Raw genomic sequence first — 5952 nt, forward strand, 5'->3', positions numbered from 1 at the left:
CCACGTCAGGCTGAATGCATAGATCCTTATAATTCAGACCCTCAATTCCTTTGCCTCCTTCAACACCCTGGACTCGGCTTGTGAGCTTCTTGAGTTCCTCCGCCATATTCTTAATGAGCAGGTCCTTCTCGGCAGATTCTGGAATGTATGAGATTGGTTGAGTGGAGTGTGGTAAGGTTTCCACGTATATGGGATTGTTTTGGTGGGTGCCGGGAGTTTGAGTGTAGTGGTGATCATTAGTTGAATTTTGCGGATCGGGAATAGGTTGTGGGGTGTTTTGAGGAGTATGGTAAGTAGTGGTTTGCGGGTACTGAGTCGGAAGATGTTGGTGTTGAGGAGGAGTTGGTACTAGTGGAGGATTAGGATTTTGGGGAGGTGTTGCGTATTGGTGGGGTGCGGAGGATTTTGTGGACGTTGGATTGGTGTATTTTGAGGAGATACTGGGTTATGGGCATTTTGTTGGTTGATATCTGGGACGTTTAGGGTGAGAGGTAGAGGTTTGCCAAGTTGCGGGCCTGCTCAAGTTCCCCTTGCAATTCTAGTATTTTCTGTTCCAACCGTAGGACCAAATCATTTTGTGTCGGAGTACTCCGACCGTCTGAAGTCTCCACATTCTCAGCATGTGTAGCATTGTCTTTCCTGACACCACTCATAGCATCCATCTTAGCTTTTTCCTTGCTTTTCGGATCATTTGGAGGAGGAGAAGGTGGAGGACCTCTTGATCTGGTATAATATGCTAATGATGCCAGTATGCACGAACCAACCTTAGGGGATGGGAATAAACAAAATAAAGAAAAGAAGAAAAACAAAAAAGGTAAACAAGTCAGTGAGGTGTATTAAAAGATTGTTTGCAGTATTTAAACACATATTGCGGAATTATAAATTCGTGTCCTAACTTGGGGACCTCGTTGTGCCCGAGGCACTACTGGAAATTGGACCTATGGCAACGATTCTTTATGCAACAGTTATACAACCGTTGCTATAATGATGTACATCAACGGTTTCACTCGTTGCCAAAGGGTCTTGATGCTACCGATACACTGTAGTAATAAAACCATTACCATTGTACTGGAACCGTTGCCTTAGAAGTTCTTATAGCAACAGTTTTCCTAACCGTTGCAACATTGTTATATATTGGCACGGTATTTGGAAAAATATATCAATTGGAACGGTAATTATTTCCTCCCTTTATTTTGTTAAACCCACAAAAAAAAATTAATATTCATTTTACTTTTTTTCTTAGAAAAGATCTAAAGACACTACCACATGACCAAACCTTTTTCCCCGTGAAACCCAAATTTATTTCCAATTTTCCATAACCCACCTTATCAGACGAGCTAATAACCCCATTTTCCTATCAAACCTACTCCATTTTCTCACTTGTCCATAACCCTAATACGCTAAATTGCTGTTCCCTAGCGACTTCAACAGTAGAAATTATTGTCCCAAAACGCATTCTGTGGAAAATCGCTTGCTAAACAAGCTGTATGTTTTTCTTTTCTGGATATTTTGGGGGTTCCGTTCCTTCTTTAATCAATTCTTTTTTCTTTAATCTTTTGGGTGTGGGTAGGGTATATCTTGCTTTCTATTGATGATTCGAACCTAAATTGTTAGGTTTTTTATTACGGTATTTTTAGTGCGGGTCTAAATTTGTTTCTTTTGGTAATTTATGGTGAAATTGTATAATCTAGATAAAATTTCTCTAGAAATTGATATTAGATTTCCTGTTGCATGAACTATTAAGTTGGGTAGTGTGGGTCTAAACTTGCTTTTTTGGTATCTATGAAAAAATTATTTTCCCTGAAATGAATTGCTTTAGAAACTGATGTTTGATCTCATGTTGTGTGAGCTTAAGTTGGGTTGTATGAGTTATTAAGTATCTGCTTTAGTTTTATTAGACTAGAACTTGTATTAATGTTGTGAAAGGTATTCACTTTGTTTTAGATGTAAGTTTCTCCAGTAATTTTGTCCTTGTGGGAGTGCCAAGTAAAAACTAGTATATATCAATCAAATCTTATTTACAATATGTTTAGTTGGAGTTGAAAATTGGGATGTAGAGAAGTATTTGCTATTTTTTATTGGACTAGAACTTGTATTCTGATTGTGAAAGGTATTTTTCTTTTCTCTTTGAGATGTAGGTTTGAGTAGATGTAACTTTCTATTTATTCTTGTATATCTTTGAGGGAATTATTTTAATCAATATCATTTTGCTGCAAGAAAGTATAATTCTTGGTGCATTCGGATGCTTCTGGTTTCCTAACTAGCTTGCTGTTATATTCTTTATGTTCCTACTTGTGGGAAAAATGAGCAGGCGGCTAATTTGTGTAGTTTAAATTGGGATCTACTTGTTCATATTAACTTTTACAATTGCGAAAGTGATTTGTTGGTTAGACCTCTTATATGCATACGCATTACAGTGAAGTGTCTTTGTGTATTTGCTTATAGAATGTTTATAGGTTGTGAAGATTTAATGAGTTTGATTAGTCTATCACTTATAGAGTCTTATTTTAGATACCCCAAAAAAATATAGTAGTTATAATATTTCATCTGAAATCTAATTATGGATTCCAATAATACATAAAAAGTATTAATGAATATATTAAATTATTAACTTCTATCACCTTCCCTTCCATTCTCACTTTGAGAATAACTTGGAACGTCTTAGTAGTTTAATAAAAATCCTTTTTGGTGGAGCAAGTTCATATTAGGCTTTGTAGATCATATGTTACCATTGAAATAGATATAAGTAGGTTTGGCAAATTAATTAAGTCTGGACAGCGAGCCATCAAATTGGATGGCTAGCTCACATTAGTTTGATCCTCATGGAAGAGCTGGTATATATGGTGATTGGTGATTGGCTACATAGCTCAAGTACAGAAAATGCAGTTATAAAAGGCATAGCTCTTGCTGATCATATAATCCATCCGAACTTTAGAATTCTTACTATGATAAATAGAGATCCGAGTAATATTTGTTATTGTTTGTTTTTAATGGAGTACTCATTCCATTGATGACCTTCGAAGTTTGGTAAATGGTTAACTGAAAGGGCTTTTTATATGTCTTTTAATATTGACCATGGTAGGGCCTTCCTTACAAAGTGAATATTACTTTGAACACATTGAAACTTACTCAGATGAGTTTGTTATTTATGTACGACAAATATTTAATAGCTTTTTTTGTAAGTTCTTAAGCATTTGTAATCACTACTATTAGTCTCTTTTCTGAATAAAGGTCTGTTTTGCTTTTGTTCACATTTCTCTTACTTATTTCCTATGAAGGGAGATTAATTGGTTGAAAATGGAAAATGTTGTTTCTTGCTGTATGCAGAATTATGGCAATGCTTTGGCAGTCTTTAAATGGACCTGAAGTTATCACAACAAATATTGCCTAGCACGACAATAACTTTACTCAGGGCTAGTCCCTTGTTCACATCCATTTCAACTATCTCGGGTGCTTATGCCTCATTCCCTTATCTGATGTTATTATGGAAGTAATTGTTATTTATCACTACTAAGTTGTTGCTTTGAGGATCTTGAGAAATATTTAAGTATTAATCATGTTATCCTGCCTTATTCTTAGATAGATATTCTTTTTAGTCTTTTTGGCTTTCGCCTAATTGGAATTATCAGTTTAAGATGTAAGTGATATGTATTTGTTAGTCATTTTTCTTTATATATCGTGGCAGTGGCAATCTATTTTGCAAACTTATATTTTGTCAAATGAATCATTCTTTGACTTAAGCATGTAGCATGAGCTCCTTACTATGTATACGTTCTACATTTGCTAATATACTTTAAAACATTTTTATTTCCAGTTGTTGTTAAAGTTAGTAGAAGATCTGAATTGTGAAGGAGGTAAAGTGATATTGCTTTATTACTTTCACTCTCCATGACAGCTATGACATTCTTTGTTAGATGGGATCAAGTTTATAGGGTCGTTATTGATATTTTAATACTCAAAATTTGTTATCTAGTTTGTCGAATCAGTAGCTCCAATTTTACTGATCAACCTATGATAGATTATTGAAAATTTTGAGACTTGGAGATGTCTCTTTCACAGTTTAAAGGAGCTAGTAGCAATATCTTAATGTTTCTCCAAGGAAATAAGCATGGTATTTAGCCTATTTTTATTATACTCTTTATGTTTCAGGTGATTTGCTATAGTTAGAATCCAAGATTTTAAATATGATCTTTGGGTCATGGTTTGCAGATAGTATTACCGAAATTTTTGTGCTAATATTTCCTCAGAGGTATATTTGTGACATCTTTACTACCTTTGGCTTCACCGTTACAGATGTTTTATGAGAAATAAGATAAGGATCTTTACACACAATTATCTCTTTTGTATTTATGCAGAGTGCTTGCACTGCCCTTTGCATAATTACTTGTTGGAGCAGCCAAATTGACAGATGCACAAGCCAAGGTATTTCTAGGTGAATGACTTCTGCTTTTTGGTTTAACTTTTAAATCTACTGCCAAAGTCCAACTTTGCATGAATATGTTTTAAGTCTATTTTGTGTAAAGATAACATGTACTAGTTCAAGTATATTATGTTGAAATTTACTCCTATACTATCAACTTATGCTTGATCTAGATTAACAAGTTTAAGTAAGTGGCACCAAGCATCTCTTTCAGGTCGTTCGCAACAAGTAAAAATGGTATTCTAAATTTTGGGCTTTAACAGTTTTGGTAGTTCCTCCTGCAGAGAACACTTCTTGATATCAGAACTGTAGTTTCTAGTTTCTAGTTTTATGCTTGTTCTTTTTTCTACCTTCTGATTAGGCACTCAACTTTGTGTTTGTCTAAGTTTTAGTTTTGGATTGTTAGTAGTTCAACATTTAGACCATTAAGTTTTGGAGTGAACAATAAATTGCATTGAAAAATGAAGCTTCTTGTTATTACTTTATCAGGTGAAAAAGCCTTTGAACTATTACAGGTGAATGACTTATGCTTTGGTTGTCTGGCAATCATTCCAAGTAACCGTTAAAGAATTCCTTAAGCATAGTTGCATAATGAATTCTTTTACTACCCAGAAGAAATATTGCTTGGTTGAGTATTTAATTAGCTTCATTTATCTTTTATCTTTTATTTATAATTAATTCCATGTAACCAAATCAAATGAGTTATTTTTGATGGTTTTGTAGGTGAAACAAATTAACAAAGGATAGCTGAAAGCAGTGAAGATCTACTTAAGAGTTGGTTGATCGTTGTCAAACTTTTAGATGGTCTACGGATCTTTTATTTTAGAAATTATGTATGATAACTCTTAAATTGTCAAAAAATATTGTGTATTTGCTTTTATAAATAGATAATACTAGTTCGATATTTTGGATCATGATTTTATTGTTGAGTAGTTTCTTTTTGCAATTTATATTTTATTATATAGGTAAATAACCGTTGCAATAGCTCCTAATAACCGTTGCAATAGCTCCTAACAACCGTTGCAATAGCTCCAACGAGCAGTTGCAGTTGCTCTTAATACAGTTGCCATAGCTTCAAAAACCGTTGCAAATAGCCTCAACAATCATTGCACAAAATGATACCGCAACGTTTTCGAACCGTTGTTTGACTCGATAACCGTTGCAAAAGGTAGACAAATGGCGTCGGTTTCGAAACCGTTGCAATAGATAGGCTTATTGCAACGGTCCTACAACCGTTGCATGGAACCGTTGCTATAGACCTATTGGCACGCGACCAGATGTAACGGCTGCAAAACTGTTGCCGTATGTCTGTCGCAACGGTTTGGCTACCTATTGCAACGGTTTTGAGCCGTTGCAGTAGCCTTATTTTCCAGTTGTGAGGTAAGGCTAAGCGACATATAGATTTGGAGGAAAACTGATGCCAATAACTGCGTCATTTCATAAATATGGAAGATAAACCGAATCTCCAATAAAACGACAATAATAATAAAAAGTTACTAATGGCATGCGCCTTATTACAACCAAAGCCTAAA

General features: G+C 34.8%; 1 long non-coding RNA gene across 9 annotated transcripts; it reads left to right on the forward strand.

The window, feature by feature from the left end:
- Positions 1–1236: 1236 nt before the first annotated feature.
- On the forward strand, positions 1237–5349 carry LOC109205899. Of its 9 annotated transcripts, none has more exons than XR_002064753.1 (6): positions 1239–1485; positions 3328–3450; positions 4150–4249; positions 4356–4432; positions 4910–5047; positions 5144–5349. It is a non-coding gene; the product is annotated as an uncharacterized LOC109205899 (long non-coding RNA). The 9 variants fall into 9 exon arrangements; XR_002064752.1 differs by having other exon boundaries at positions 4356–4422; XR_002064756.1 differs by having other exon boundaries at positions 1240–1485; positions 4356–4422; positions 4936–5047.
- The last annotated feature ends 603 nt before the right edge of the window (positions 5350–5952 follow it).

This window comes from Nicotiana attenuata, unplaced genomic scaffold (genome assembly GCF_001879085.1).
Source record: "Nicotiana attenuata strain UT unplaced genomic scaffold, NIATTr2, whole genome shotgun sequence".
Classification (NCBI taxonomy): Eukaryota; Viridiplantae; Streptophyta; class Magnoliopsida; order Solanales; family Solanaceae; genus Nicotiana; species Nicotiana attenuata.